At 39.0% G+C, this 25,409-nt stretch overlaps 71 non-coding genes across 71 annotated transcripts; 35 read left to right on the plus strand and 36 right to left on the minus strand.

Moving 5' to 3' along the window:
* Nucleotides 1–147: 147 nt before the first annotated feature.
* Trnar-acg (transfer RNA arginine (anticodon ACG)) lies at nt 148–220 on the minus strand. The gene has a single exon. It is a non-coding gene; the product is annotated as a tRNA-Arg (tRNA).
* Nucleotides 221–488: 268 nt separating this feature from the next.
* Trnad-guc (transfer RNA aspartic acid (anticodon GUC)) lies at nt 489–560 on the plus strand. Its single transcript has one exon. It is a non-coding gene; the product is annotated as a tRNA-Asp (tRNA).
* Nucleotides 561–805: 245 nt separating this feature from the next.
* On the minus strand, nt 806–878 carry Trnar-acg (transfer RNA arginine (anticodon ACG)). The gene has a single exon. It is a non-coding gene; the product is annotated as a tRNA-Arg (tRNA).
* Nucleotides 879–1,146: 268 nt separating this feature from the next.
* Trnad-guc (transfer RNA aspartic acid (anticodon GUC)) lies at nt 1,147–1,218 on the plus strand. The gene has a single exon. It is a non-coding gene; the product is annotated as a tRNA-Asp (tRNA).
* A 245-nt stretch (nt 1,219–1,463) lies between these two features.
* Nucleotides 1,464–1,536, minus strand: Trnar-acg (transfer RNA arginine (anticodon ACG)). Its single transcript has one exon. It is a non-coding gene; the product is annotated as a tRNA-Arg (tRNA).
* Nucleotides 1,537–1,804: 268 nt separating this feature from the next.
* On the plus strand, nt 1,805–1,876 carry Trnad-guc (transfer RNA aspartic acid (anticodon GUC)). The gene has a single exon. It is a non-coding gene; the product is annotated as a tRNA-Asp (tRNA).
* A 245-nt stretch (nt 1,877–2,121) lies between these two features.
* On the minus strand, nt 2,122–2,194 carry Trnar-acg (transfer RNA arginine (anticodon ACG)). The gene has a single exon. It is a non-coding gene; the product is annotated as a tRNA-Arg (tRNA).
* Nucleotides 2,195–2,462: 268 nt separating this feature from the next.
* Trnad-guc (transfer RNA aspartic acid (anticodon GUC)) lies at nt 2,463–2,534 on the plus strand. Its single transcript has one exon. It is a non-coding gene; the product is annotated as a tRNA-Asp (tRNA).
* Nucleotides 2,535–2,779: 245 nt separating this feature from the next.
* Trnar-acg (transfer RNA arginine (anticodon ACG)) lies at nt 2,780–2,852 on the minus strand. Its single transcript has one exon. It is a non-coding gene; the product is annotated as a tRNA-Arg (tRNA).
* A 2,357-nt stretch (nt 2,853–5,209) lies between these two features.
* Nucleotides 5,210–5,282, minus strand: Trnar-acg (transfer RNA arginine (anticodon ACG)). The gene has a single exon. It is a non-coding gene; the product is annotated as a tRNA-Arg (tRNA).
* A 268-nt stretch (nt 5,283–5,550) lies between these two features.
* Trnad-guc (transfer RNA aspartic acid (anticodon GUC)) lies at nt 5,551–5,622 on the plus strand. Its single transcript has one exon. It is a non-coding gene; the product is annotated as a tRNA-Asp (tRNA).
* A 245-nt stretch (nt 5,623–5,867) lies between these two features.
* On the minus strand, nt 5,868–5,940 carry Trnar-acg (transfer RNA arginine (anticodon ACG)). The gene has a single exon. It is a non-coding gene; the product is annotated as a tRNA-Arg (tRNA).
* A 268-nt stretch (nt 5,941–6,208) lies between these two features.
* On the plus strand, nt 6,209–6,280 carry Trnad-guc (transfer RNA aspartic acid (anticodon GUC)). The gene has a single exon. It is a non-coding gene; the product is annotated as a tRNA-Asp (tRNA).
* A 245-nt stretch (nt 6,281–6,525) lies between these two features.
* On the minus strand, nt 6,526–6,598 carry Trnar-acg (transfer RNA arginine (anticodon ACG)). The gene has a single exon. It is a non-coding gene; the product is annotated as a tRNA-Arg (tRNA).
* Nucleotides 6,599–6,866: 268 nt separating this feature from the next.
* On the plus strand, nt 6,867–6,938 carry Trnad-guc (transfer RNA aspartic acid (anticodon GUC)). The gene has a single exon. It is a non-coding gene; the product is annotated as a tRNA-Asp (tRNA).
* A 245-nt stretch (nt 6,939–7,183) lies between these two features.
* On the minus strand, nt 7,184–7,256 carry Trnar-acg (transfer RNA arginine (anticodon ACG)). Its single transcript has one exon. It is a non-coding gene; the product is annotated as a tRNA-Arg (tRNA).
* A 269-nt stretch (nt 7,257–7,525) lies between these two features.
* On the plus strand, nt 7,526–7,597 carry Trnad-guc (transfer RNA aspartic acid (anticodon GUC)). The gene has a single exon. It is a non-coding gene; the product is annotated as a tRNA-Asp (tRNA).
* A 245-nt stretch (nt 7,598–7,842) lies between these two features.
* On the minus strand, nt 7,843–7,915 carry Trnar-acg (transfer RNA arginine (anticodon ACG)). Its single transcript has one exon. It is a non-coding gene; the product is annotated as a tRNA-Arg (tRNA).
* A 268-nt stretch (nt 7,916–8,183) lies between these two features.
* Nucleotides 8,184–8,255, plus strand: Trnad-guc (transfer RNA aspartic acid (anticodon GUC)). Its single transcript has one exon. It is a non-coding gene; the product is annotated as a tRNA-Asp (tRNA).
* A 245-nt stretch (nt 8,256–8,500) lies between these two features.
* On the minus strand, nt 8,501–8,573 carry Trnar-acg (transfer RNA arginine (anticodon ACG)). Its single transcript has one exon. It is a non-coding gene; the product is annotated as a tRNA-Arg (tRNA).
* A 268-nt stretch (nt 8,574–8,841) lies between these two features.
* On the plus strand, nt 8,842–8,913 carry Trnad-guc (transfer RNA aspartic acid (anticodon GUC)). The gene has a single exon. It is a non-coding gene; the product is annotated as a tRNA-Asp (tRNA).
* A 245-nt stretch (nt 8,914–9,158) lies between these two features.
* On the minus strand, nt 9,159–9,231 carry Trnar-acg (transfer RNA arginine (anticodon ACG)). Its single transcript has one exon. It is a non-coding gene; the product is annotated as a tRNA-Arg (tRNA).
* A 269-nt stretch (nt 9,232–9,500) lies between these two features.
* On the plus strand, nt 9,501–9,572 carry Trnad-guc (transfer RNA aspartic acid (anticodon GUC)). Its single transcript has one exon. It is a non-coding gene; the product is annotated as a tRNA-Asp (tRNA).
* Nucleotides 9,573–9,817: 245 nt separating this feature from the next.
* On the minus strand, nt 9,818–9,890 carry Trnar-acg (transfer RNA arginine (anticodon ACG)). The gene has a single exon. It is a non-coding gene; the product is annotated as a tRNA-Arg (tRNA).
* Nucleotides 9,891–10,158: 268 nt separating this feature from the next.
* Nucleotides 10,159–10,230, plus strand: Trnad-guc (transfer RNA aspartic acid (anticodon GUC)). Its single transcript has one exon. It is a non-coding gene; the product is annotated as a tRNA-Asp (tRNA).
* A 245-nt stretch (nt 10,231–10,475) lies between these two features.
* Trnar-acg (transfer RNA arginine (anticodon ACG)) lies at nt 10,476–10,548 on the minus strand. Its single transcript has one exon. It is a non-coding gene; the product is annotated as a tRNA-Arg (tRNA).
* A 268-nt stretch (nt 10,549–10,816) lies between these two features.
* On the plus strand, nt 10,817–10,888 carry Trnad-guc (transfer RNA aspartic acid (anticodon GUC)). The gene has a single exon. It is a non-coding gene; the product is annotated as a tRNA-Asp (tRNA).
* Nucleotides 10,889–11,133: 245 nt separating this feature from the next.
* On the minus strand, nt 11,134–11,206 carry Trnar-acg (transfer RNA arginine (anticodon ACG)). The gene has a single exon. It is a non-coding gene; the product is annotated as a tRNA-Arg (tRNA).
* A 268-nt stretch (nt 11,207–11,474) lies between these two features.
* On the plus strand, nt 11,475–11,546 carry Trnad-guc (transfer RNA aspartic acid (anticodon GUC)). Its single transcript has one exon. It is a non-coding gene; the product is annotated as a tRNA-Asp (tRNA).
* A 245-nt stretch (nt 11,547–11,791) lies between these two features.
* Nucleotides 11,792–11,864, minus strand: Trnar-acg (transfer RNA arginine (anticodon ACG)). The gene has a single exon. It is a non-coding gene; the product is annotated as a tRNA-Arg (tRNA).
* Nucleotides 11,865–12,132: 268 nt separating this feature from the next.
* Trnad-guc (transfer RNA aspartic acid (anticodon GUC)) lies at nt 12,133–12,204 on the plus strand. The gene has a single exon. It is a non-coding gene; the product is annotated as a tRNA-Asp (tRNA).
* A 245-nt stretch (nt 12,205–12,449) lies between these two features.
* Nucleotides 12,450–12,522, minus strand: Trnar-acg (transfer RNA arginine (anticodon ACG)). The gene has a single exon. It is a non-coding gene; the product is annotated as a tRNA-Arg (tRNA).
* Nucleotides 12,523–12,790: 268 nt separating this feature from the next.
* On the plus strand, nt 12,791–12,862 carry Trnad-guc (transfer RNA aspartic acid (anticodon GUC)). The gene has a single exon. It is a non-coding gene; the product is annotated as a tRNA-Asp (tRNA).
* A 245-nt stretch (nt 12,863–13,107) lies between these two features.
* Trnar-acg (transfer RNA arginine (anticodon ACG)) lies at nt 13,108–13,180 on the minus strand. Its single transcript has one exon. It is a non-coding gene; the product is annotated as a tRNA-Arg (tRNA).
* Nucleotides 13,181–13,448: 268 nt separating this feature from the next.
* On the plus strand, nt 13,449–13,520 carry Trnad-guc (transfer RNA aspartic acid (anticodon GUC)). Its single transcript has one exon. It is a non-coding gene; the product is annotated as a tRNA-Asp (tRNA).
* Nucleotides 13,521–13,765: 245 nt separating this feature from the next.
* Nucleotides 13,766–13,838, minus strand: Trnar-acg (transfer RNA arginine (anticodon ACG)). The gene has a single exon. It is a non-coding gene; the product is annotated as a tRNA-Arg (tRNA).
* Nucleotides 13,839–14,106: 268 nt separating this feature from the next.
* Trnad-guc (transfer RNA aspartic acid (anticodon GUC)) lies at nt 14,107–14,178 on the plus strand. The gene has a single exon. It is a non-coding gene; the product is annotated as a tRNA-Asp (tRNA).
* Nucleotides 14,179–14,423: 245 nt separating this feature from the next.
* On the minus strand, nt 14,424–14,496 carry Trnar-acg (transfer RNA arginine (anticodon ACG)). Its single transcript has one exon. It is a non-coding gene; the product is annotated as a tRNA-Arg (tRNA).
* A 268-nt stretch (nt 14,497–14,764) lies between these two features.
* Trnad-guc (transfer RNA aspartic acid (anticodon GUC)) lies at nt 14,765–14,836 on the plus strand. Its single transcript has one exon. It is a non-coding gene; the product is annotated as a tRNA-Asp (tRNA).
* Nucleotides 14,837–15,081: 245 nt separating this feature from the next.
* Trnar-acg (transfer RNA arginine (anticodon ACG)) lies at nt 15,082–15,154 on the minus strand. The gene has a single exon. It is a non-coding gene; the product is annotated as a tRNA-Arg (tRNA).
* A 268-nt stretch (nt 15,155–15,422) lies between these two features.
* Trnad-guc (transfer RNA aspartic acid (anticodon GUC)) lies at nt 15,423–15,494 on the plus strand. The gene has a single exon. It is a non-coding gene; the product is annotated as a tRNA-Asp (tRNA).
* Nucleotides 15,495–15,739: 245 nt separating this feature from the next.
* Trnar-acg (transfer RNA arginine (anticodon ACG)) lies at nt 15,740–15,812 on the minus strand. The gene has a single exon. It is a non-coding gene; the product is annotated as a tRNA-Arg (tRNA).
* A 268-nt stretch (nt 15,813–16,080) lies between these two features.
* Trnad-guc (transfer RNA aspartic acid (anticodon GUC)) lies at nt 16,081–16,152 on the plus strand. The gene has a single exon. It is a non-coding gene; the product is annotated as a tRNA-Asp (tRNA).
* A 245-nt stretch (nt 16,153–16,397) lies between these two features.
* On the minus strand, nt 16,398–16,470 carry Trnar-acg (transfer RNA arginine (anticodon ACG)). Its single transcript has one exon. It is a non-coding gene; the product is annotated as a tRNA-Arg (tRNA).
* A 268-nt stretch (nt 16,471–16,738) lies between these two features.
* Trnad-guc (transfer RNA aspartic acid (anticodon GUC)) lies at nt 16,739–16,810 on the plus strand. Its single transcript has one exon. It is a non-coding gene; the product is annotated as a tRNA-Asp (tRNA).
* A 245-nt stretch (nt 16,811–17,055) lies between these two features.
* Nucleotides 17,056–17,128, minus strand: Trnar-acg (transfer RNA arginine (anticodon ACG)). The gene has a single exon. It is a non-coding gene; the product is annotated as a tRNA-Arg (tRNA).
* A 268-nt stretch (nt 17,129–17,396) lies between these two features.
* On the plus strand, nt 17,397–17,468 carry Trnad-guc (transfer RNA aspartic acid (anticodon GUC)). Its single transcript has one exon. It is a non-coding gene; the product is annotated as a tRNA-Asp (tRNA).
* A 245-nt stretch (nt 17,469–17,713) lies between these two features.
* Nucleotides 17,714–17,786, minus strand: Trnar-acg (transfer RNA arginine (anticodon ACG)). Its single transcript has one exon. It is a non-coding gene; the product is annotated as a tRNA-Arg (tRNA).
* A 268-nt stretch (nt 17,787–18,054) lies between these two features.
* Nucleotides 18,055–18,126, plus strand: Trnad-guc (transfer RNA aspartic acid (anticodon GUC)). The gene has a single exon. It is a non-coding gene; the product is annotated as a tRNA-Asp (tRNA).
* Nucleotides 18,127–18,371: 245 nt separating this feature from the next.
* Trnar-acg (transfer RNA arginine (anticodon ACG)) lies at nt 18,372–18,444 on the minus strand. The gene has a single exon. It is a non-coding gene; the product is annotated as a tRNA-Arg (tRNA).
* Nucleotides 18,445–18,712: 268 nt separating this feature from the next.
* Nucleotides 18,713–18,784, plus strand: Trnad-guc (transfer RNA aspartic acid (anticodon GUC)). Its single transcript has one exon. It is a non-coding gene; the product is annotated as a tRNA-Asp (tRNA).
* Nucleotides 18,785–19,029: 245 nt separating this feature from the next.
* Trnar-acg (transfer RNA arginine (anticodon ACG)) lies at nt 19,030–19,102 on the minus strand. Its single transcript has one exon. It is a non-coding gene; the product is annotated as a tRNA-Arg (tRNA).
* Nucleotides 19,103–19,370: 268 nt separating this feature from the next.
* Nucleotides 19,371–19,442, plus strand: Trnad-guc (transfer RNA aspartic acid (anticodon GUC)). The gene has a single exon. It is a non-coding gene; the product is annotated as a tRNA-Asp (tRNA).
* A 245-nt stretch (nt 19,443–19,687) lies between these two features.
* Nucleotides 19,688–19,760, minus strand: Trnar-acg (transfer RNA arginine (anticodon ACG)). Its single transcript has one exon. It is a non-coding gene; the product is annotated as a tRNA-Arg (tRNA).
* A 268-nt stretch (nt 19,761–20,028) lies between these two features.
* On the plus strand, nt 20,029–20,100 carry Trnad-guc (transfer RNA aspartic acid (anticodon GUC)). The gene has a single exon. It is a non-coding gene; the product is annotated as a tRNA-Asp (tRNA).
* A 245-nt stretch (nt 20,101–20,345) lies between these two features.
* On the minus strand, nt 20,346–20,418 carry Trnar-acg (transfer RNA arginine (anticodon ACG)). Its single transcript has one exon. It is a non-coding gene; the product is annotated as a tRNA-Arg (tRNA).
* Nucleotides 20,419–20,686: 268 nt separating this feature from the next.
* Nucleotides 20,687–20,758, plus strand: Trnad-guc (transfer RNA aspartic acid (anticodon GUC)). The gene has a single exon. It is a non-coding gene; the product is annotated as a tRNA-Asp (tRNA).
* A 245-nt stretch (nt 20,759–21,003) lies between these two features.
* On the minus strand, nt 21,004–21,076 carry Trnar-acg (transfer RNA arginine (anticodon ACG)). The gene has a single exon. It is a non-coding gene; the product is annotated as a tRNA-Arg (tRNA).
* Nucleotides 21,077–21,344: 268 nt separating this feature from the next.
* Nucleotides 21,345–21,416, plus strand: Trnad-guc (transfer RNA aspartic acid (anticodon GUC)). The gene has a single exon. It is a non-coding gene; the product is annotated as a tRNA-Asp (tRNA).
* Nucleotides 21,417–21,661: 245 nt separating this feature from the next.
* Trnar-acg (transfer RNA arginine (anticodon ACG)) lies at nt 21,662–21,734 on the minus strand. Its single transcript has one exon. It is a non-coding gene; the product is annotated as a tRNA-Arg (tRNA).
* Nucleotides 21,735–22,002: 268 nt separating this feature from the next.
* Trnad-guc (transfer RNA aspartic acid (anticodon GUC)) lies at nt 22,003–22,074 on the plus strand. The gene has a single exon. It is a non-coding gene; the product is annotated as a tRNA-Asp (tRNA).
* A 245-nt stretch (nt 22,075–22,319) lies between these two features.
* Nucleotides 22,320–22,392, minus strand: Trnar-acg (transfer RNA arginine (anticodon ACG)). Its single transcript has one exon. It is a non-coding gene; the product is annotated as a tRNA-Arg (tRNA).
* Nucleotides 22,393–22,660: 268 nt separating this feature from the next.
* Nucleotides 22,661–22,732, plus strand: Trnad-guc (transfer RNA aspartic acid (anticodon GUC)). Its single transcript has one exon. It is a non-coding gene; the product is annotated as a tRNA-Asp (tRNA).
* A 245-nt stretch (nt 22,733–22,977) lies between these two features.
* On the minus strand, nt 22,978–23,050 carry Trnar-acg (transfer RNA arginine (anticodon ACG)). Its single transcript has one exon. It is a non-coding gene; the product is annotated as a tRNA-Arg (tRNA).
* Nucleotides 23,051–23,318: 268 nt separating this feature from the next.
* On the plus strand, nt 23,319–23,390 carry Trnad-guc (transfer RNA aspartic acid (anticodon GUC)). Its single transcript has one exon. It is a non-coding gene; the product is annotated as a tRNA-Asp (tRNA).
* A 245-nt stretch (nt 23,391–23,635) lies between these two features.
* On the minus strand, nt 23,636–23,708 carry Trnar-acg (transfer RNA arginine (anticodon ACG)). Its single transcript has one exon. It is a non-coding gene; the product is annotated as a tRNA-Arg (tRNA).
* A 268-nt stretch (nt 23,709–23,976) lies between these two features.
* Trnad-guc (transfer RNA aspartic acid (anticodon GUC)) lies at nt 23,977–24,048 on the plus strand. The gene has a single exon. It is a non-coding gene; the product is annotated as a tRNA-Asp (tRNA).
* A 245-nt stretch (nt 24,049–24,293) lies between these two features.
* Trnar-acg (transfer RNA arginine (anticodon ACG)) lies at nt 24,294–24,366 on the minus strand. Its single transcript has one exon. It is a non-coding gene; the product is annotated as a tRNA-Arg (tRNA).
* A 268-nt stretch (nt 24,367–24,634) lies between these two features.
* On the plus strand, nt 24,635–24,706 carry Trnad-guc (transfer RNA aspartic acid (anticodon GUC)). Its single transcript has one exon. It is a non-coding gene; the product is annotated as a tRNA-Asp (tRNA).
* A 245-nt stretch (nt 24,707–24,951) lies between these two features.
* On the minus strand, nt 24,952–25,024 carry Trnar-acg (transfer RNA arginine (anticodon ACG)). Its single transcript has one exon. It is a non-coding gene; the product is annotated as a tRNA-Arg (tRNA).
* A 268-nt stretch (nt 25,025–25,292) lies between these two features.
* Nucleotides 25,293–25,364, plus strand: Trnad-guc (transfer RNA aspartic acid (anticodon GUC)). Its single transcript has one exon. It is a non-coding gene; the product is annotated as a tRNA-Asp (tRNA).
* Nucleotides 25,365–25,409: the final 45 nt, after the last annotated feature.

A 25,409-nucleotide genomic window follows, 5' to 3' on the forward strand; every position in this document is an offset into this window, starting at 1 on the left:
CCCTAGCTATCAATGAGTTCAAATTGTTTCTGACGTTTGGATACTCTATAATCTGTTCAGACATTTCTTTTAAATGTAACTTCTGACTGTCCACTATATATGCGTGTTTCAAAAGGGAGTGTTAAAAAGCATTGACAAAAAACTATCCGAGCTTGCCAGGATTCGAACCTGGAATCTTCTGATCCGTAGTCAGACGCGTTATCCGTTGCGCCACAAGCCCTTAGACGCTGGTGTTCCTATTTTACTCTATATACCTTTGACTCTACGAATTGTCTTCAATGATATCTCGCATTGCCTTGTCCATCTTAGATGCATTATTATAACTCCCAGAATCAAACTTTTTTCTGCAAATAACACTCCTATTCGTTATGATGCACACTTATATCTCTCAGTTGAGGGAAGCGGGAAAAGTAGCTTTTCTGGCTTTTGTGTTGGTAATTTCTAAAAGTTTAGCTTTATCTGTTAAAATTTGTGCTCTCACCTTCAAGTCCTCGGTAGTATAGTGGTTAGTATCCCCGCCTGTCACGCGGGAGACCGGGGTTCGATTCCCCGCCGGGGAGGACATTATTTTTGTTATATCCTTCTAACATGTTGAATGTAAAGATTGGCAAACAGCCACAACATATAATATATGTGCTAATAAAAGATTCCACCAAAACCCTAGCTATCAATGAGTTCAAATTGTTTCTGACGTTTGGATACTCTATAATCTGTTCAGACATTTCTTTTAAATGTAACTTCTGACTGTCCACTATATATGCGTGTTTCAAAAGGGAGTGTTAAAAAGCATTGACAAAAAACTATCCGAGCTTGCCAGGATTCGAACCTGGAATCTTCTGATCCGTAGTCAGACGCGTTATCCGTTGCGCCACAAGCCCTTAGACGCTGGTGTTCCTATTTTACTCTATATACCTTTGACTCTACGAATTGTCTTCAATGATATCTCGCATTGCCTTGTCCATCTTAGATGCATTATTATAACTCCCAGAATCAAACTTTTTTCTGCAAATAACACTCCTATTCGTTATGATGCACACTTATATCTCTCAGTTGAGGGAAGCGGGAAAAGTAACTTTTCTGGCTTTTGTGTTGGTAATTTCTAAAAGTTTAGCTTTATCTGTTAAAATTTGTGCTCTCACCTTCAAGTCCTCGGTAGTATAGTGGTTAGTATCCCCGCCTGTCACGCGGGAGACCGGGGTTCGATTCCCCGCCGGGGAGGACATTATTTTTGTTATATCCTTCTAACATGTTGAATGTAAAGATTGGCAAACAGCCACAACATATAATATATGTGCTAATAAAAGATTCCACCAAAACCCTAGCTATCAATGAGTTCAAATTGTTTCTGACGTTTGGATACTCTATAATCTGTTCAGACATTTCTTTTAAATGTAACTTCTGACTGTCCACTATATATGCGTGTTTCAAAAGGGAGTGTTAAAAAGCATTGACAAAAAACTATCCGAGCTTGCCAGGATTCGAACCTGGAATCTTCTGATCCGTAGTCAGACGCGTTATCCGTTGCGCCACAAGCCCTTAGACGCTGGTGTTCCTATTTTACTCTATATACCTTTGACTCTACGAATTGTCTTCAATGATATCTCGCATTGCCTTGTCCATCTTAGATGCATTATTATAACTCCCAGAATCAAACTTTTTTCTGCAAATAACACTCCTATTCGTTATGATGCACACTTATATCTCTCAGTTGAGGGAAGCGGGAAAAGTAGCTTTTCTGGCTTTTGTGTTGGTAATTTCTAAAAGTTTAGCTTTATCTGTTAAAATTTGTGCTCTCACCTTCAAGTCCTCGGTAGTATAGTGGTTAGTATCCCCGCCTGTCACGCGGGAGACCGGGGTTCGATTCCCCGCCGGGGAGGACATTATTTTTGTTATATCCTTCTAACATGTTGAATGTAAAGATTGGCAAACAGCCACAACATATAATATATGTGCTAATAAAAGATTCCACCAAAACCCTAGCTATCAATGAGTTCAAATTGTTTCTGACGTTTGGATACTCTATAATCTGTTCAGACATTTCTTTTAAATGTAACTTCTGACTGTCCACTATATATGCGTGTTTCAAAAGGGAGTGTTAAAAAGCATTGACAAAAAACTATCCGAGCTTGCCAGGATTCGAACCTGGAATCTTCTGATCCGTAGTCAGACGCGTTATCCGTTGCGCCACAAGCCCTTAGACGCTGGTGTTCCTATTTTACTCTATATACCTTTGACTCTACGAATTGTCTTCAATGATATCTCGCATTGCCTTGTCCATCTTAGATGCATTATTATAACTCCCAGAATCAAACTTTTTTCTGCAAATAACACTCCTATTCGTTATGATGCACACTTATATCTCTCAGTTGAGGGAAGCGGGAAAAGTAGCTTTTCTGGCTTTTGTGTTGGTAATTTCTAAAAGTTTAGCTTTATCTGTTAAAATTTGTGCTCTCACCTTCAAGTCCTCGGTAGTATAGTGGTTAGTATCCCCGCCTGTCACGCGGGAGACCGGGGTTCGATTCCCCGCCGGGGAGGACATTATTTTTGTTATATCCTTCTAACATGTTGAATGTAAAGATTGGCAAACAGCCACAACATATAATATATGTGCTAATAAAAGATTCCACCAAAACCCTAGCTATCAATGAGTTCAAATTGTTTCTGACGTTTGGATACTCTATAATCTGTTCAGACATTTCTTTTAAATGTAACTTCTGACTGTCCACTATATATGCGTGTTTCAAAAGGGAGTGTTAAAAAGCATTGACAAAAAACTATCCGAGCTTGCCAGGATTCGAACCTGGAATCTTCTGATCCGTAGTCAGACGCGTTATCCGTTGCGCCACAAGCCCTTAGACGCTGGTGTTCCTATTTTACTCTATATACCTTTGACTCTACGAATTGTCTTCAATGATATCTCGCATTGCCTTGTCCATCTTAGATGCATTATTATAACTCCCAGAATCAAACTTTTTTCTGCAAATAACACTCCTATTCGTTATGATGCACACTTATATCTCTCAGTTGAGGGAAGCGGGAAAAGTAGCTTTTCTGGCTTTTGTGTTGGTAATTTCTAAAAGTTTAGCTTTATCTGTTAAAATTTGTGCTCTCACCTTCAAGTCCTCGGTAGTATAGTGGTTAGTATCCCCGCCTGTGGAAAAGTCGAGTGGACCTTTATATGACAGGACGTTTGTTTTGAGTACTGTGAAAATTTTACTCTATTACAAGTTATTGCTCGGATTACCAAGCCAAAATATGGATTATTAACATTCTTACTTGTTTTAGAAGTAAGTTCTTTTCATTGATATTGAAAAACCCGTCTTTATTAACTGTTTGAAATGTTGTAAATATTGTTGGATTGAAAGAGGCTTCCCGAGGGTGAATTGTATAACTGTTTTTAATTATATTTATAATGGAAAGACTTCCAGCTCTACTGATGAGTACTATAGAAAATGCATGCGAACAATTTCGTAATATAACATTTACTGTTCACGGTGAGAATGACAGAGCCCGTGTATCTATAGTTTTTACAAATGAAGATAGTACAAAGAGTAAAAGAAAATCAAATTCTACCGTCAATCGTAATAAAAAACGGATGAAAGAATATAACAATGACAATGTAAATATTGAGAATATTGAGAATAATACAAATGTGATTTGTTCAGATCGTTCATCTGAAATTATTCAAAGAAAGAGTGAAAAGGTATCGACAAATACCTTAGATATAATGGATTTTGAATATGACCCGTCTGTGGCCTCCGCTACTACAGGTAACATTGATATTATAGAGAGTCCAAATATAGAACTATCGATCGATACAGGTAATGAATTGTCTATGTCACCAACCTGTTTAGCGAGTAAAAGTGTAAACAATATGAATAAAGATAAACATAGCGTATCTGTTGGGAGAATTGAAAATGATAAATGCAACGTAGAAGTAGAAAATTTAGTTACAAAATGTACAATTAGTAAAAAGAATAATAACGATATTGTATCCACTACGTCATCAGGTGTACAATCATGTGATAAAGAGAAAGAACATAATAGAAAGGTACCAGAAAGTGGAATTATAAGGAAAATTGTTTTGAAAAAAAGCCGGAACGGTATGGACATTTTGATTGGAAAAACGGAAAGAGGACGTCTGGTATTGTTCCATATGAGCCGTAAAAATTTTGAACTTCTCCTTCCCGGGGAACATGAGTACTCTAGATTTAATAAAGTGCTAACCGAGGATTTTGAAGATGTACGAACAACACCATTTATGAATGATGAAGTGAATGAAGGGATATTGAAGATGGAAAAAGTTGCGAAAATGAAACGACTGTAATTTTTTTTTTTATTGATATATTGTAATTTGTTTTTGTAGAGAGAAAGTGGGTATGTTTCTGTGAGAAAATGTGAGAAAAAGTTTTTGCTGAACGATGAATATTTTATTGTGATGTTGTTTGTTTGTCTTATTATTGCTGATAATTGCCTTAATTTAAATACTTTCGATTTTATTTGCGTGGTGGAATGGAGACCAGCCCTGTGCGAACTATTATTTCGATTGTCACTTTTTATGTCATATGTCGGACAATAAGACAGTACAAACAGATAACTCTTTTGATTTTTCATTGTATTCTGTGTAAGCTTTTAATAATGATAATTGTGAATGTATGAGGTGAGTGGTAGATTAGATAGAGATTCAATATAAGTATAGGGATATGATATTTTTTCTATAGAAAATGATGTGTATATGTATATCAATATGAGTATTGAAAGTAAATAATCAGTTAATTATGTTCGTGACAAATATTTCACGCTATATAGATAATGAAAGGACAATAACTAATGATAATGTTTTCAATTTTGTGTAACAAAACTGTGATATGTATATATGAATTGTGGATTATAATAAAGATAAAAAAAAAAAAGTATCCCCGCCTGTCACGCGGGAGACCGGGGTTCGATTCCCCGCCGGGGAGGACATTATTTTTGTTATATCCTTCTAACATGTTGAATGTAAAGATTGGCAAACAGCCACAACATATAATATATGTGCTAATAAAAGATTCCACCAAAACCCTAGCTATCAATGAGTTCAAATTGTTTCTGACGTTTGGATACTCTATAATCTGTTCAGACATTTCTTTTAAATGTAACTTCTGACTGTCCACTATATATGCGTGTTTCAAAAGGGAGTGTTAAAAAGCATTGACAAAAAACTATCCGAGCTTGCCAGGATTCGAACCTGGAATCTTCTGATCCGTAGTCAGACGCGTTATCCGTTGCGCCACAAGCCCTTAGACGCTGGTGTTCCTATTTTACTCTATATACCTTTGACTCTACGAATTGTCTTCAATGATATCTCGCATTGCCTTGTCCATCTTAGATGCATTATTATAACTCCCAGAATCAAACTTTTTTCTGCAAATAACACTCCTATTCGTTATGATGCACACTTATATCTCTCAGTTGAGGGAAGCGGGAAAAGTAGCTTTTCTGGCTTTTGTGTTGGTAATTTCTAAAAGTTTAGCTTTATCTGTTAAAATTTGTGCTCTCACCTTCAAGTCCTCGGTAGTATAGTGGTTAGTATCCCCGCCTGTCACGCGGGAGACCGGGGTTCGATTCCCCGCCGGGGAGGACATTATTTTTGTTATATCCTTCTAACATGTTGAATGTAAAGATTGGCAAACAGCCACAACATATAATATATGTGCTAATAAAAGATTCCACCAAAACCCTAGCTATCAATGAGTTCAAATTGTTTCTGACGTTTGGATACTCTATAATCTGTTCAGACATTTCTTTTAAATGTAACTTCTGACTGTCCACTATATATGCGTGTTTCAAAAGGGAGTGTTAAAAAGCATTGACAAAAAACTATCCGAGCTTGCCAGGATTCGAACCTGGAATCTTCTGATCCGTAGTCAGACGCGTTATCCGTTGCGCCACAAGCCCTTAGACGCTGGTGTTCCTATTTTACTCTATATACCTTTGACTCTACGAATTGTCTTCAATGATATCTCGCATTGCCTTGTCCATCTTAGATGCATTATTATAACTCCCAGAATCAAACTTTTTTCTGCAAATAACACTCCTATTCGTTATGATGCACACTTATATCTCTCAGTTGAGGGAAGCGGGAAAAGTAGCTTTTCTGGCTTTTGTGTTGGTAATTTCTAAAAGTTTAGCTTTATCTGTTAAAATTTGTGCTCTCACCTTCAAGTCCTCGGTAGTATAGTGGTTAGTATCCCCGCCTGTCACGCGGGAGACCGGGGTTCGATTCCCCGCCGGGGAGGACATTATTTTTGTTATATCCTTCTAACATGTTGAATGTAAAGATTGGCAAACAGCCACAACATATAATATATGTGCTAATAAAAGATTCCACCAAAACCCTAGCTATCAATGAGTTCAAATTGTTTCTGACGTTTGGATACTCTATAATCTGTTCAGACATTTCTTTTAAATGTAACTTCTGACTGTCCACTATATATGCGTGTTTCAAAAGGGAGTGTTAAAAAGCATTGACAAAAAACTATCCGAGCTTGCCAGGATTCGAACCTGGAATCTTCTGATCCGTAGTCAGACGCGTTATCCGTTGCGCCACAAGCCCTTAGACGCTGGTGTTCCTATTTTACTCTATATACCTTTGACTCTACGAATTGTCTTCAATGATATCTCGCATTGCCTTGTCCATCTTAGATGCATTATTATAACTCCCAGAATCAAACTTTTTTCTGCAAATAACACTCCTATTCGTTATGATGCACACTTATATCTCTCAGTTGAGGGAAGCGGGAAAAGTAGCTTTTCTGGCTTTTGTGTTGGTAATTTCTAAAAGTTTAGCTTTATCTGTTAAAATTTGTGCTCTCACCTTCAAGTCCTCGGTAGTATAGTGGTTAGTATCCCCGCCTGTCACGCGGGAGACCGGGGTTCGATTCCCCGCCGGGGAGGACATTATTTTTGTTATATCCTTCTAACATGTTGAATGTAAAGATTGGCAAACAGCCACAACATATAATATATGTGCTAATAAAAGATTCCACCAAAACCCTAGCTATCAATGAGTTCAAATTGTTTCTGACGTTTGGATACTCTATAATCTGTTCAGACATTTCTTTTAAATGTAACTTCTGACTGTCCACTATATATGCGTGTTTCAAAAGGGAGTGTTAAAAAGCATTGACAAAAAACTATCCGAGCTTGCCAGGATTCGAACCTGGAATCTTCTGATCCGTAGTCAGACGCGTTATCCGTTGCGCCACAAGCCCTTAGACGCTGGTGTTCCTATTTTACTCTATATACCTTTGACTCTACGAATTGTCTTCAATGATATCTCGCATTGCCTTGTCCATCTTAGATGCATTATTATAACTCCCAGAATCAAACTTTTTTTCTGCAAATAACACTCCTATTCGTTATGATGCACACTTATATCTCTCAGTTGAGGGAAGCGGGAAAAGTAGCTTTTCTGGCTTTTGTGTTGGTAATTTCTAAAAGTTTAGCTTTATCTGTTAAAATTTGTGCTCTCACCTTCAAGTCCTCGGTAGTATAGTGGTTAGTATCCCCGCCTGTCACGCGGGAGACCGGGGTTCGATTCCCCGCCGGGGAGGACATTATTTTTGTTATATCCTTCTAACATGTTGAATGTAAAGATTGGCAAACAGCCACAACATATAATATATGTGCTAATAAAAGATTCCACCAAAACCCTAGCTATCAATGAGTTCAAATTGTTTCTGACGTTTGGATACTCTATAATCTGTTCAGACATTTCTTTTAAATGTAACTTCTGACTGTCCACTATATATGCGTGTTTCAAAAGGGAGTGTTAAAAAGCATTGACAAAAAACTATCCGAGCTTGCCAGGATTCGAACCTGGAATCTTCTGATCCGTAGTCAGACGCGTTATCCGTTGCGCCACAAGCCCTTAGACGCTGGTGTTCCTATTTTACTCTATATACCTTTGACTCTACGAATTGTCTTCAATGATATCTCGCATTGCCTTGTCCATCTTAGATGCATTATTATAACTCCCAGAATCAAACTTTTTTCTGCAAATAACACTCCTATTCGTTATGATGCACACTTATATCTCTCAGTTGAGGGAAGCGGGAAAAGTAGCTTTTCTGGCTTTTGTGTTGGTAATTTCTAAAAGTTTAGCTTTATCTGTTAAAATTTGTGCTCTCACCGTCAAGTCCTCGGTAGTATAGTGGTTAGTATCCCCGCCTGTCACGCGGGAGACCGGGGTTCGATTCCCCGCCGGGGAGGACATTATTTTTGTTATATCCTTCTAACATGTTGAATGTAAAGATTGGCAAACAGCCACAACATATAATATATGTGCTAATAAAAGATTCCACCAAAACCCTAGCTATCAATGAGTTCAAATTGTTTCTGACGTTTGGATACTCTATAATCTGTTCAGACATTTCTTTTAAATGTAACTTCTGACTGTCCACTATATATGCGTGTTTCAAAAGGGAGTGTTAAAAAGCATTGACAAAAAACTATCCGAGCTTGCCAGGATTCGAACCTGGAATCTTCTGATCCGTAGTCAGACGCGTTATCCGTTGCGCCACAAGCCCTTAGACGCTGGTGTTCCTATTTTACTCTATATACCTTTGACTCTACGAATTGTCTTCAATGATATCTCGCATTGCCTTGTCCATCTTAGATGCATTATTATAACTCCCAGAATCAAACTTTTTTCTGCAAATAACACTCCTATTCGTTATGATGCACACTTATATCTCTCAGTTGAGGGAAGCGGGAAAAGTAGCTTTTCTGGCTTTTGTGTTGGTAATTTCTAAAAGTTTAGCTTTATCTGTTAAAATTTGTGCTCTCACCGTCAAGTCCTCGGTAGTATAGTGGTTAGTATCCCCGCCTGTCACGCGGGAGACCGGGGTTCGATTCCCCGCCGGGGAGGACATTATTTTTGTTATATCCTTCTAACATGTTGAATGTAAAGATTGGCAAACAGCCACAACATATAATATATGTGCTAATAAAAGATTCCACCAAAACCCTAGCTATCAATGAGTTCAAATTGTTTCTGACGTTTGGATACTCTATAATCTGTTCAGACATTTCTTTTAAATGTAACTTCTGACTGTCCACTATATATGCGTGTTTCAAAAGGGAGTGTTAAAAAGCATTGACAAAAAACTATCCGAGCTTGCCAGGATTCGAACCTGGAATCTTCTGATCCGTAGTCAGACGCGTTATCCGTTGCGCCACAAGCCCTTAGACGCTGGTGTTCCTATTTTACTCTATATACCTTTGACTCTACGAATTGTCTTCAATGATATCTCGCATTGCCTTGTCCATCTTAGATGCATTATTATAACTCCCAGAATCAAACTTTTTTTCTGCAAATAACACTCCTATTCGTTATGATGCACACTTATATCTCTCAGTTGAGGGAAGCGGGAAAAGTAGCTTTTCTGGCTTTTGTGTTGGTAATTTCTAAAAGTTTAGCTTTATCTGTTAAAATTTGTGCTCTCACCTTCAAGTCCTCGGTAGTATAGTGGTTAGTATCCCCGCCTGTCACGCGGGAGACCGGGGTTCGATTCCCCGCCGGGGAGGACATTATTTTTGTTATATCCTTCTAACATGTTGAATGTAAAGATTGGCAAACAGCCACAACATATAATATATGTGCTAATAAAAGATTCCACCAAAACCCTAGCTATCAATGAGTTCAAATTGTTTCTGACGTTTGGATACTCTATAATCTGTTCAGACATTTCTTTTAAATGTAACTTCTGACTGTCCACTATATATGCGTGTTTCAAAAGGGAGTGTTAAAAAGCATTGACAAAAAACTATCCGAGCTTGCCAGGATTCGAACCTGGAATCTTCTGATCCGTAGTCAGACGCGTTATCCGTTGCGCCACAAGCCCTTAGACGCTGGTGTTCCTATTTTACTCTATATACCTTTGACTCTACGAATTGTCTTCAATGATATCTCGCATTGCCTTGTCCATCTTAGATGCATTATTATAACTCCCAGAATCAAACTTTTTTCTGCAAATAACACTCCTATTCGTTATGATGCACACTTATATCTCTCAGTTGAGGGAAGCGGGAAAAGTAGCTTTTCTGGCTTTTGTGTTGGTAATTTCTAAAAGTTTAGCTTTATCTGTTAAAATTTGTGCTCTCACCGTCAAGTCCTCGGTAGTATAGTGGTTAGTATCCCCGCCTGTCACGCGGGAGACCGGGGTTCGATTCCCCGCCGGGGAGGACATTATTTTTGTTATATCCTTCTAACATGTTGAATGTAAAGATTGGCAAACAGCCACAACATATAATATATGTGCTAATAAAAGATTCCACCAAAACCCTAGCTATCAATGAGTTCAAATTGTTTCTGACGTTTGGATACTCTATAATCTGTTCAGACATTTCTTTTAAATGTAACTTCTGACTGTCCACTATATATGCGTGTTTCAAAAGGGAGTGTTAAAAAGCATTGACAAAAAACTATCCGAGCTTGCCAGGATTCGAACCTGGAATCTTCTGATCCGTAGTCAGACGCGTTATCCGTTGCGCCACAAGCCCTTAGACGCTGGTGTTCCTATTTTACTCTATATACCTTTGACTCTACGAATTGTCTTCAATGATATCTCGCATTGCCTTGTCCATCTTAGATGCATTATTATAACTCCCAGAATCAAACTTTTTTCTGCAAATAACACTCCTATTCGTTATGATGCACACTTATATCTCTCAGTTGAGGGAAGCGGGAAAAGTAGCTTTTCTGGCTTTTGTGTTGGTAATTTCTAAAAGTTTAGCTTTATCTGTTAAAATTTGTGCTCTCACCGTCAAGTCCTCGGTAGTATAGTGGTTAGTATCCCCGCCTGTCACGCGGGAGACCGGGGTTCGATTCCCCGCCGGGGAGGACATTATTTTTGTTATATCCTTCTAACATGTTGAATGTAAAGATTGGCAAACAGCCACAACATATAATATATGTGCTAATAAAAGATTCCACCAAAACCCTAGCTATCAATGAGTTCAAATTGTTTCTGACGTTTGGATACTCTATAATCTGTTCAGACATTTCTTTTAAATGTAACTTCTGACTGTCCACTATATATGCGTGTTTCAAAAGGGAGTGTTAAAAAGCATTGACAAAAAACTATCCGAGCTTGCCAGGATTCGAACCTGGAATCTTCTGATCCGTAGTCAGACGCGTTATCCGTTGCGCCACAAGCCCTTAGACGCTGGTGTTCCTATTTTACTCTATATACCTTTGACTCTACGAATTGTCTTCAATGATATCTCGCATTGCCTTGTCCATCTTAGATGCATTATTATAACTCCCAGAATCAAACTTTTTTCTGCAAATAACACTCCTATTCGTTATGATGCACACTTATATCTCTCAGTTGAGGGAAGCGGGAAAAGTAGCTTTTCTGGCTTTTGTGTTGGTAATTTCTAAAAGTTTAGCTTTATCTGTTAAAATTTGTGCTCTCACCGTCAAGTCCTCGGTAGTATAGTGGTTAGTATCCCCGCCTGTCACGCGGGAGACCGGGGTTCGATTCCCCGCCGGGGAGGACATTATTTTTGTTATATCCTTCTAACATGTTGAATGTAAAGATTGGCAAACAGCCACAACATATAATATATGTGCTAATAAAAGATTCCACCAAAACCCTAGCTATCAATGAGTTCAAATTGTTTCTGACGTTTGGATACTCTATAATCTGTTCAGACATTTCTTTTAAATGTAACTTCTGACTGTCCACTATATATGCGTGTTTCAAAAGGGAGTGTTAAAAAGCATTGACAAAAAACTATCCGAGCTTGCCAGGATTCGAACCTGGAATCTTCTGATCCGTAGTCAGACGCGTTATCCGTTGCGCCACAAGCCCTTAGACGCTGGTGTTCCTATTTTACTCTATATACCTTTGACTCTACGAATTGTCTTCAATGATATCTCGCATTGCCTTGTCCATCTTAGATGCATTATTATAACTCCCAGAATCAAACTTTTTTCTGCAAATAACACTCCTATTCGTTATGATGCACACTTATATCTCTCAGTTGAGGGAAGCGGGAAAAGTAGCTTTTCTGGCTTTTGTGTTGGTAATTTCTAAAAGTTTAGCTTTATCTGTTAAAATTTGTGCTCTCACCGTCAAGTCCTCGGTAGTATAGTGGTTAGTATCCCCGCCTGTCACGCGGGAGACCGGGGTTCGATTCCCCGCCGGGGAGGACATTATTTTTGTTATATCCTTCTAACATGTTGAATGTAAAGATTGGCAAACAGCCACAACATATAATATATGTGCTAATAAAAGATTCCACCAAAACCCTAGCTATCAATGAGTTCAAATTGTTTCTGACGTTTGGATACTCTATAATCTGTTCAGACATTTCTTTTAAATGTAACTTCTGACTGTCCACTATATATGCGTGTTTCAAAAGGGAGTGTTAAAAAGCATTGACAAAAAACTATCCGAGCTTGCCAGGATTCGAACCTGGAATCTTCTGATCCGTAGTCAGACGCGTTATCCGTTGCGCCACAAGCCCTTAGACGCTGGTGTTCCTATTTTACTCTATATACCTTTGACTCTACGAATTGTCTTCAATGATATCTCGCATTGCCTTGTCCATCTTAGATGCATTATTATAACTCCCAGAATCAAACTTTTTTCTGCAAATAACACTCCTATTCGTTATGATGCACACTTATATCTCTCAGTTGAGGGAAGCGGGAAAAGTAGCTTTTCTGGCTTTTGTGTTGGTAATTTCTAAAAGTTTAGCTTTATCTGTTAAAATTTGTGCTCTCACCGTCAAGTCCTCGGTAGTATAGTGGTTAGTATCCCCGCCTGTCACGCGGGAGACCGGGGTTCGATTCCCCGCCGGGGAGGACATTATTTTTGTTATATCCTTCTAACATGTTGAATGTAAAGATTGGCAAACAGCCACAACATATAATATATGTGCTAATAAAAGATTCCACCAAAACCCTAGCTATCAATGAGTTCAAATTGTTTCTGACGTTTGGATACTCTATAATCTGTTCAGACATTTCTTTTAAATGTAACTTCTGACTGTCCACTATATATGCGTGTTTCAAAAGGGAGTGTTAAAAAGCATTGACAAAAAACTATCCGAGCTTGCCAGGATTCGAACCTGGAATCTTCTGATCCGTAGTCAGACGCGTTATCCGTTGCGCCACAAGCCCTTAGACGCTGGTGTTCCTATTTTACTCTATATACCTTTGACTCTACGAATTGTCTTCAATGATATCTCGCATTGCCTTGTCCATCTTAGATGCATTATTATAACTCCCAGAATCAAACTTTTTTCTGCAAATAACACTCCTATTCGTTATGATGCACACTTATATCTCTCAGTTGAGGGAAGCGGGAAAAGTAGCTTTTCTGGCTTTTGTGTTGGTAATTTCTAAAAGTTTAGCTTTATCTGTTAAAATTTGTGCTCTCACCGTCAAGTCCTCGGTAGTATAGTGGTTAGTATCCCCGCCTGTCACGCGGGAGACCGGGGTTCGATTCCCCGCCGGGGAGGACATTATTTTTGTTATATCCTTCTAACATGTTGAATGTAAAGATTGGCAAACAGCCACAACATATAATATATGTGCTAATAAAAGATTCCACCAAAACCCTAGCTATCAATGAGTTCAAATTGTTTCTGACGTTTGGATACTCTATAATCTGTTCAGACATTTCTTTTAAATGTAACTTCTGACTGTCCACTATATATGCGTGTTTCAAAAGGGAGTGTTAAAAAGCATTGACAAAAAACTATCCGAGCTTGCCAGGATTCGAACCTGGAATCTTCTGATCCGTAGTCAGACGCGTTATCCGTTGCGCCACAAGCCCTTAGACGCTGGTGTTCCTATTTTACTCTATATACCTTTGACTCTACGAATTGTCTTCAATGATATCTCGCATTGCCTTGTCCATCTTAGATGCATTATTATAACTCCCAGAATCAAACTTTTTTCTGCAAATAACACTCCTATTCGTTATGATGCACACTTATATCTCTCAGTTGAGGGAAGCGGGAAAAGTAGCTTTTCTGGCTTTTGTGTTGGTAATTTCTAAAAGTTTAGCTTTATCTGTTAAAATTTGTGCTCTCACCGTCAAGTCCTCGGTAGTATAGTGGTTAGTATCCCCGCCTGTCACGCGGGAGACCGGGGTTCGATTCCCCGCCGGGGAGGACATTATTTTTGTTATATCCTTCTAACATGTTGAATGTAAAGATTGGCAAACAGCCACAACATATAATATATGTGCTAATAAAAGATTCCACCAAAACCCTAGCTATCAATGAGTTCAAATTGTTTCTGACGTTTGGATACTCTATAATCTGTTCAGACATTTCTTTTAAATGTAACTTCTGACTGTCCACTATATATGCGTGTTTCAAAAGGGAGTGTTAAAAAGCATTGACAAAAAACTATCCGAGCTTGCCAGGATTCGAACCTGGAATCTTCTGATCCGTAGTCAGACGCGTTATCCGTTGCGCCACAAGCCCTTAGACGCTGGTGTTCCTATTTTACTCTATATACCTTTGACTCTACGAATTGTCTTCAATGATATCTCGCATTGCCTTGTCCATCTTAGATGCATTATTATAACTCCCAGAATCAAACTTTTTTCTGCAAATAACACTCCTATTCGTTATGATGCACACTTATATCTCTCAGTTGAGGGAAGCGGGAAAAGTAGCTTTTCTGGCTTTTGTGTTGGTAATTTCTAAAAGTTTAGCTTTATCTGTTAAAATTTGTGCTCTCACCGTCAAGTCCTCGGTAGTATAGTGGTTAGTATCCCCGCCTGTCACGCGGGAGACCGGGGTTCGATTCCCCGCCGGGGAGGACATTATTTTTGTTATATCCTTCTAACATGTTGAATGTAAAGATTGGCAAACAGCCACAACATATAATATATGTGCTAATAAAAGATTCCACCAAAACCCTAGCTATCAATGAGTTCAAATTGTTTCTGACGTTTGGATACTCTATAATCTGTTCAGACATTTCTTTTAAATGTAACTTCTGACTGTCCACTATATATGCGTGTTTCAAAAGGGAGTGTTAAAAAGCATTGACAAAAAACTATCCGAGCTTGCCAGGATTCGAACCTGGAATCTTCTGATCCGTAGTCAGACGCGTTATCCGTTGCGCCACAAGCCCTTAGACGCTGGTGTTCCTATTTTACTCTATATACCTTTGACTCTACGAATTGTCTTCAATGATATCTCGCATTGCCTTGTCCATCTTAGATGCATTATTATAACTCCCAGAATCAAACTTTTTTCTGCAAATAACACTCCTATTCGTTATGATGCACACTTATATCTCTCAGTTGAGGGAAGCGGGAAAAGTAGCTTTTCTGGCTTTTGTGTTGGTAATTTCTAAAAGTTTAGCTTTATCTGTTAAAATTTGTGCTCTCACCGTCAAGTCCTCGGTAGTATAGTGGTTAGTATCCCCGCCTGTCACGCGGGAGACCGGGGTTCGATTCCCCGCCGGGGAGGACATTATTTTTGTTATATCCTTCTAACATGTTGAATGTAAAGATTGGCAAACAGCCACAACATATAATATATGTGCTAATAAAAGATTCCACCAAAACCCTAGCTATCAATGAGTTCAAATTGTTTCTGACGTTTGGATACTCTATAATCTGTTCAGACATTTCTTTTAAATGTAACTTCTGACTGTCCACTATATATGCGTGTTTCAAAAGGGAGTGTTAAAAAGCATTGACAAAAAACTATCCGAGCTTGCCAGGATTCGAACCTGGAATCTTCTGATCCGTAGTCAGACGCGTTATCCGTTGCGCCACAAGCCCTTAGACGCTGGTGTTCCTATTTTACTCTATATACCTTTGACTCTACGAATTGTCTTCAATGATATCTCGCATTGCCTTGTCCATCTTAGATGCATTATTATAACTCCCAGAATCAAACTTTTTTCTGCAAATAACACTCCTATTCGTTATGATGCACACTTATATCTCTCAGTTGAGGGAAGCGGGAAAAGTAGCTTTTCTGGCTTTTGTGTTGGTAATTTCTAAAAGTTTAGCTTTATCTGTTAAAATTTGTGCTCTCACCGTCAAGTCCTCGGTAGTATAGTGGTTAGTATCCCCGCCTGTCACGCGGGAGACCGGGGTTCGATTCCCCGCCGGGGAGGACATTATTTTTGTTATATCCTTCTAACATGTTGAATGTAAAGATTGGCAAACAGCCACAACATATAATATATGTGCTAATAAAAGATTCCACCAAAACCCTAGCTATCAATGAGTTCAAATTGTTTCTGACGTTTGGATACTCTATAATCTGTTCAGACATTTCTTTTAAATGTAACTTCTGACTGTCCACTATATATGCGTGTTTCAAAAGGGAGTGTTAAAAAGCATTGACAAAAAACTATCCGAGCTTGCCAGGATTCGAACCTGGAATCTTCTGATCCGTAGTCAGACGCGTTATCCGTTGCGCCACAAGCCCTTAGACGCTGGTGTTCCTATTTTACTCTATATACCTTTGACTCTACGAATTGTCTTCAATGATATCTCGCATTGCCTTGTCCATCTTAGATGCATTATTATAACTCCCAGAATCAAACTTTTTTCTGCAAATAACACTCCTATTCGTTATGATGCACACTTATATCTCTCAGTTGAGGGAAGCGGGAAAAGTAGCTTTTCTGGCTTTTGTGTTGGTAATTTCTAAAAGTTTAGCTTTATCTGTTAAAATTTGTGCTCTCACCGTCAAGTCCTCGGTAGTATAGTGGTTAGTATCCCCGCCTGTCACGCGGGAGACCGGGGTTCGATTCCCCGCCGGGGAGGACATTATTTTTGTTATATCCTTCTAACATGTTGAATGTAAAGATTGGCAAACAGCCACAACATATAATATATGTGCTAATAAAAGATTCCACCAAAACCCTAGCTATCAATGAGTTCAAATTGTTTCTGACGTTTGGATACTCTATAATCTGTTCAGACATTTCTTTTAAATGTAACTTCTGACTGTCCACTATATATGCGTGTTTCAAAAGGGAGTGTTAAAAAGCATTGACAAAAAACTATCCGAGCTTGCCAGGATTCGAACCTGGAATCTTCTGATCCGTAGTCAGACGCGTTATCCGTTGCGCCACAAGCCCTTAGACGCTGGTGTTCCTATTTTACTCTATATACCTTTGACTCTACGAATTGTCTTCAATGATATCTCGCATTGCCTTGTCCATCTTAGATGCATTATTATAACTCCCAGAATCAAACTTTTTTCTGCAAATAACACTCCTATTCGTTATGATGCACACTTATATCTCTCAGTTGAGGGAAGCGGGAAAAGTAGCTTTTCTGGCTTTTGTGTTGGTAATTTCTAAAAGTTTAGCTTTATCTGTTAAAATTTGTGCTCTCACCGTCAAGTCCTCGGTAGTATAGTGGTTAGTATCCCCGCCTGTCACGCGGGAGACCGGGGTTCGATTCCCCGCCGGGGAGGACATTATTTTTGTTATATCCTTCTAACATGTTGAATGTAAAGATTGGCAAACAGCCACAACATATAATATATGTGCTAATAAAAGATTCCACCAAAACCCTAGCTATCAATGAGTTCAAATTGTTTCTGACGTTTGGATACTCTATAATCTGTTCAGACATTTCTTTTAAATGTAACTTCTGACTGTCCACTATATATGCGTGTTTCAAAAGGGAGTGTTAAAAAGCATTGACAAAAAACTATCCGAGCTTGCCAGGATTCGAACCTGGAATCTTCTGATCCGTAGTCAGACGCGTTATCCGTTGCGCCACAAGCCCTTAGACGCTGGTGTTCCTATTTTACTCTATATACCTTTGACTCTACGAATTGTCTTCAATGATATCTCGCATTGCCTTGTCCATCTTAGATGCATTATTATAACTCCCAGAATCAAACTTTTTTCTGCAAATAACACTCCTATTCGTTATGATGCACACTTATATCTCTCAGTTGAGGGAAGCGGGAAAAGTAGCTTTTCTGGCTTTTGTGTTGGTAATTTCTAAAAGTTTAGCTTTATCTGTTAAAATTTGTGCTCTCACCGTCAAGTCCTCGGTAGTATAGTGGTTAGTATCCCCGCCTGTCACGCGGGAGACCGGGGTTCGATTCCCCGCCGGGGAGGACATTATTTTTGTTATATCCTTCTAACATGTTGAATGTAAAGATTGGCAAACAGCCACAACATATAATATATGTGCTAATAAAAGATTCCACCAAAACCCTAGCTATCAATGAGTTCAAATTGTTTCTGACGTTTGGATACTCTATAATCTGTTCAGACATTTCTTTTAAATGTAACTTCTGACTGTCCACTATATATGCGTGTTTCAAAAGGGAGTGTTAAAAAGCATTGACAAAAAACTATCCGAGCTTGCCAGGATTCGAACCTGGAATCTTCTGATCCGTAGTCAGACGCGTTATCCGTTGCGCCACAAGCCCTTAGACGCTGGTGTTCCTATTTTACTCTATATACCTTTGACTCTACGAATTGTCTTCAATGATATCTCGCATTGCCTTGTCCATCTTAGATGCATTATTATAACTCCCAGAATCAAACTTTTTTCTGCAAATAACACTCCTATTCGTTATGATGCACACTTATATCTCTCAGTTGAGGGAAGCGGGAAAAGTAGCTTTTCTGGCTTTTGTGTTGGTAATTTCTAAAAGTTTAGCTTTATCTGTTAAAATTTGTGCTCTCACCGTCAAGTCCTCGGTAGTATAGTGGTTAGTATCCCCGCCTGTCACGCGGGAGACCGGGGTTCGATTCCCCGCCGGGGAGGACATTATTTTTGTTATATCCTTCTAACATGTTGAATGTAAAGATTGGCAAACAGCCACAACATATAATATATGTGCTAATAAAAGATTCCACCAAAACCCTAGCTATCAATGAGTTCAAATTGTTTCTGACGTTTGGATACTCTATAATCTGTTCAGACATTTCTTTTAAATGTAACTTCTGACTGTCCACTATATATGCGTGTTTCAAAAGGGAGTGTTAAAAAGCATTGACAAAAAACTATCCGAGCTTGCCAGGATTCGAACCTGGAATCTTCTGATCCGTAGTCAGACGCGTTATCCGTTGCGCCACAAGCCCTTAGACGCTGGTGTTCCTATTTTACTCTATATACCTTTGACTCTACGAATTGTCTTCAATGATATCTCGCATTGCCTTGTCCATCTTAGATGCATTATTATAACTCCCAGAATCAAACTTTTTTCTGCAAATAACACTCCTATTCGTTATGATGCACACTTATATCTCTCAGTTGAGGGAAGCGGGAAAAGTAGCTTTTCTGGCTTTTGTGTTGGTAATTTCTAAAAGTTTAGCTTTATCTGTTAAAATTTGTGCTCTCACCGTCAAGTCCTCGGTAGTATAGTGGTTAGTATCCCCGCCTGTCACGCGGGAGACCGGGGTTCGATTCCCCGCCGGGGAGGACATTATTTTTGTTATATCCTTCTAACATGTTGAATGTAAAGATTGGCAAACAGCCACAACATATAATATATGTGCTAATAAAAGATTCCACCAAAACCCTAGCTATCAATGAGTTCAAATTGTTTCTGACGTTTGGATACTCTATAATCTGTTCAGACATTTCTTTTAAATGTAACTTCTGACTGTCCACTATATATGCGTGTTTCAAAAGGGAGTGTTAAAAAGCATTGACAAAAAACTATCCGAGCTTGCCAGGATTCGAACCTGGAATCTTCTGATCCGTAGTCAGACGCGTTATCCGTTGCGCCACAAGCCCTTAGACGCTGGTGTTCCTATTTTACTCTATATACCTTTGACTCTACGAATTGTCTTCAATGATATCTCGCATTGCCTTGTCCATCTTAGATGCATTATTATAACTCCCAGAATCAAACTTTTTTCTGCAAATAACACTCCTATTCGTTATGATGCACACTTATATCTCTCAGTTGAGGGAAGCGGGAAAAGTAGCTTTTCTGGCTTTTGTGTTGGTAATTTCTAAAAGTTTAGCTTTATCTGTTAAAATTTGTGCTCTCACCGTCAAGTCCTCGGTAGTATAGTGGTTAGTATCCCCGCCTGTCACGCGGGAGACCGGGGTTCGATTCCCCGCCGGGGAGGACATTATTTTTGTTATATCCTTCTAACATGTTGAATGTAAAGATTGGCAAACAGCCACAACATATAATATATGTGCTAATAAAAGATTCCACCAAAACCCTAGCTATCAATGAGTTCAAATTGTTTCTGACGTTTGGATACTCTATAATCTGTTCAGACATTTCTTTTAAATGTAACTTCTGACTGTCCACTATATATGCGTGTTTCAAAAGGGAGTGTTAAAAAGCATTGACAAAAAACTATCCGAGCTTGCCAGGATTCGAACCTGGAATCTTCTGATCCGTAGTCAGACGCGTTATCCGTTGCGCCACAAGCCCTTAGACGCTGGTGTTCCTATTTTACTCTATATACCTTTGACTCTACGAATTGTCTTCAATGATATCTCGCATTGCCTTGTCCATCTTAGATGCATTATTATAACTCCCAGAATCAAACTTTTTTCTGCAAATAACACTCCTATTCGTTATGATGCACACTTATATCTCTCAGTTGAGGGAAGCGGGAAAAGTAGCTTTTCTGGCTTTTGTGTTGGTAATTTCTAAAAGTTTAGCTTTATCTGTTAAAATTTGTGCTCTCACCGTCAAGTCCTCGGTAGTATAGTGGTTAGTATCCCCGCCTGTCACGCGGGAGACCGGGGTTCGATTCCCCGCCGGGGAGGACATTATTTTTGTTATATCCTTCTAACATGTTGAATGTAAAGATTGGCAAACAGCCACAACATATAATATATGTGCTAATAAAAGATTCCACCAAAACCCTAGCTATCAATGAGTTCAAATTGTTTCTGACGTTTGGATACTCTATAATCTGTTCAGACATTTCTTTTAAATGTAACTTCTGACTGTCCACTATATATGCGTGTTTCAAAAGGGAGTGTTAAAAAGCATTGACAAAAAACTATCCGAGCTTGCCAGGATTCGAACCTGGAATCTTCTGATCCGTAGTCAGACGCGTTATCCGTTGCGCCACAAGCCCTTAGACGCTGGTGTTCCTATTTTACTCTATATACCTTTGACTCTACGAATTGTCTTCAATGATATCTCGCATTGCCTTGTCCATCTTAGATGCATTATTATAACTCCCAGAATCAAACTTTTTTCTGCAAATAACACTCCTATTCGTTATGATGCACACTTATATCTCTCAGTTGAGGGAAGCGGGAAAAGTAGCTTTTCTGGCTTTTGTGTTGGTAATTTCTAAAAGTTTAGCTTTATCTGTTAAAATTTGTGCTCTCACCGTCAAGTCCTCGGTAGTATAGTGGTTAGTATCCCCGCCTGTCACGCGGGAGACCGGGGTTCGATTCCCCGCCGGGGAGGACATTATTTTTGTTATATCCTTCTAACATGTTGAATGTAAAGATTGGCAAACAGCCACAACATATAATATATGTGCTAATAAAAGATTCCACCAAAACCCTAGCTATCAATGAGTTCAAATTGTTTCTGACGTTTGGATACTCTATAATCTGTTCAGACATTTCTTTTAAATGTAACTTCTGACTGTCCACTATATATGCGTGTTTCAAAAGGGAGTGTTAAAAAGCATTGACAAAAAACTATCCGAGCTTGCCAGGATTCGAACCTGGAATCTTCTGATCCGTAGTCAGACGCGTTATCCGTTGCGCCACAAGCCCTTAGACGCTGGTGTTCCTATTTTACTCTATATACCTTTGACTCTACGAATTGTCTTCAATGATATCTCGCATTGCCTTGTCCATCTTAGATGCATTATTATAACTCCCAGAATCAAACTTTTTTCTGCAAATAACACTCCTATTCGTTATGATGCACACTTATATCTCTCAGTTGAGGGAAGCGGGAAAAGTAGCTTTTCTGGCTTTTGTGTTGGTAATTTCTAAAAGTTTAGCTTTATCTGTTAAAATTTGTGCTCTCACCGTCAAGTCCTCGGTAGTATAGTGGTTAGTATCCCCGCCTGTCACGCGGGAGACCGGGGTTCGATTCCCCGCCGGGGAGGACATTATTTTTGTTATATCCTTCTAACATGTTGAATGTAAAGATTGGCAAACAGCCACAACATATAATATATGTGCTAATAAAAGATTCCACCAAAACCCTAGCTATCAATGAGTTCAAATTGTTTCTGACGTTTGGATACTCTATAATCTGTTCAGACATTTCTTTTAAATGTAACTTCTGACTGTCCACTATATATGCGTGTTTCAAAAGGGAGTGTTAAAAAGCATTGACAAAAAACTATCCGAGCTTGCCAGGATTCGAACCTGGAATCTTCTGATCCGTAGTCAGACGCGTTATCCGTTGCGCCACAAGCCCTTAGACGCTGGTGTTCCTATTTTACTCTATATACCTTTGACTCTACGAATTGTCTTCAATGATATCTCGCATTGCCTTGTCCATCTTAGATGCATTATTATAACTCCCAGAATCAAACTTTTTTCTGCAAATAACACTCCTATTCGTTATGATGCACACTTATATCTCTCAGTTGAGGGAAGCGGGAAAAGTAGCTTTTCTGGCTTTTGTGTTGGTAATTTCTAAAAGTTTAGCTTTATCTGTTAAAATTTGTGCTCTCACCGTCAAGTCCTCGGTAGTATAGTGGTTAGTATCCCCGCCTGTCACGCGGGAGACCGGGGTTCGATTCCCCGCCGGGGAGGACATTATTTTTGTTATATCCTTCTAACATGTTGAATGTAAAGATTGGCAAACAGCCACAACATATAATATATGTGCTAATAAAAGATTCCACCAAAACCCTAGCTATCAATGAGTTCAAATTGTTTCTGACGTTTGGATACTCTATAATCTGTTCAGACATTTCTTTTAAATGTAACTTCTGACTGTCCACTATATATGCGTGTTTCAAAAGGGAGTGTTAAAAAGCATTGACAAAAAACTATCCGAGCTTGCCAGGATTCGAACCTGGAATCTTCTGATCCGTAGTCAGACGCGTTATCCGTTGCGCCACAAGCCCTTAGACGCTGGTGTTCCTATTTTACTCTATATACCTTTGACTCTACGAATTGTCTTCAATGATATCTCGCATTGCCTTGTCCATCTTAGATGCATTATTATAACTCCCAGAATCAAACTTTTTTCTGCAAATAACACTCCTATTCGTTATGATGCACACTTATATCTCTCAGTTGAGGGAAGCGGGAAAAGTAGCTTTTCTGGCTTTTGTGTTGGTAATTTCTAAAAGTTTAGCTTTATCTGTTAAAATTTGTGCTCTCACCGTCAAGTCCTCGGTAGTATAGTGGTTAGTATCCCCGCCTGTCACGCGGGAGACCGGGGTTCGATTCCCCGCCGGGGAGGACATTATTTTTGTTATATCCTTCTAACATGTTGAATGTAAAGATTGGCAAACAGCCACAACATATAATATATGTGCTAATAAAAGATTCCACCAAAACCCTAGCTATCAATGAGTTCAAATTGTTTCTGACGTTTGGATACTCTATAATCTGTTCAGACATTTCTTTTAAATGTAACTTCTGACTGTCCACTATATATGCGTGTTTCAAAAGGGAGTGTTAAAAAGCATTGACAAAAAACTATCCGAGCTTGCCAGGATTCGAACCTGGAATCTTCTGATCCGTAGTCAGACGCGTTATCCGTTGCGCCACAAGCCCTTAGACGCTGGTGTTCCTATTTTACTCTATATACCTTTGACTCTACGAATTGTCTTCAATGATATCTCGCATTGCCTTGTCCATCTTAGATGCATTATTATAACTCCCAGAATCAAACTTTTTTCTGCAAATAACACTCCTATTCGTTATGATGCACACTTATATCTCTCAGTTGAGGGAAGCGGGAAAAGTAGCTTTTCTGGCTTTTGTGTTGGTAATTTCTAAAAGTTTAGCTTTATCTGTTAAAATTTGTGCTCTCACCGTCAAGTCCTCGGTAGTATAGTGGTTAGTATCCCCGCCTGTCACGCGGGAGACCGGGGTTCGATTCCCCGCCGGGGAGGACATTATTTTTGTTATATCCTTCTAACATGTTGAATGTAAAGATTGGCAAACAGCCACAACATATAATATATGTGCTAATAAAAGATTCCACCAAAACCCTAGCTATCAATGAGTTCAAATTGTTTCTGACGTTTGGATACTCTATAATCTGTTCAGACATTTCTTTTAAATGTAACTTCTGACTGTCCACTATATATGCGTGTTTCAAAAGGGAGTGTTAAAAAGCATTGACAAAAAACTATCCGAGCTTGCCAGGATTCGAACCTGGAATCTTCTGATCCGTAGTCAGACGCGTTATCCGTTGCGCCACAAGCCCTTAGACGCTGGTGTTCCTATTTTACTCTATATACCTTTGACTCTACGAATTGTCTTCAATGATATCTCGCATTGCCTTGTCCATCTTAGATGCATTATTATAACTCCCAGAATCAAACTTTTTTCTGCAAATAACACTCCTATTCGTTATGATGCACACTTATATCTCTCAGTTGAGGGAAGCGGGAAAAGTAGCTTTTCTGGCTTTTGTGTTGGTAATTTCTAAAAGTTTAGCTTTATCTGTTAAAATTTGTGCTCTCACCGTCAAGTCCTCGGTAGTATAGTGGTTAGTATCCCCGCCTGTCACGCGGGAGACCGGGGTTCGATTCCCCGCCGGGGAGGACATTATTTTTGTTATATCCTTCTAACATGTTGAATGTAAAGATTGGCAAACAGCCACAACATATAATATATGTGCTAATAAAAGATTCCACCAAAACCCTAGCTATCAATGAGTTCAAATTGTTTCTGACGTTTGGATACTCTATAATCTGTTCAGACATTTCTTTTAAATGTAACTTCTGACTGTCCACTATATATGCGTGTTTCAAAAGGGAGTGTTAAAAAGCATTGACAAAAAACTATCCGAGCTTGCCAGGATTCGAACCTGGAATCTTCTGATCCGTAGTCAGACGCGTTATCCGTTGCGCCACAAGCCCTTAGACGCTGGTGTTCCTATTTTACTCTATATACCTTTGACTCTACGAATTGTCTTCAATGATATCTCGCATTGCCTTGTCCATCTTAGATGCATTATTATAACTCCCAGAATCAAACTTTTTTCTGCAAATAACACTCCTATTCGTTATGATGCACACTTATATCTCTCAGTTGAGGGAAGCGGGAAAAGTAGCTTTTCTGGCTTTTGTGTTGGTAATTTCTAAAAGTTTAGCTTTATCTGTTAAAATTTGTGCTCTCACCGTCAAGTCCTCGGTAGTATAGTGGTTAGTATCCCCGCCTGTCACGCGGGAGACCGGGGTTCGATTCCCCGCCGGGGAGGACATTATTTTTGTTATATCCTTCTAACATGTTGAATGTAAAGAT

This window comes from Mytilus galloprovincialis, chromosome 8, assembly GCF_965363235.1.
Source record: "Mytilus galloprovincialis chromosome 8, xbMytGall1.hap1.1, whole genome shotgun sequence".
NCBI classification, from domain to species: Eukaryota; Metazoa; Mollusca; class Bivalvia; order Mytilida; family Mytilidae; genus Mytilus; species Mytilus galloprovincialis.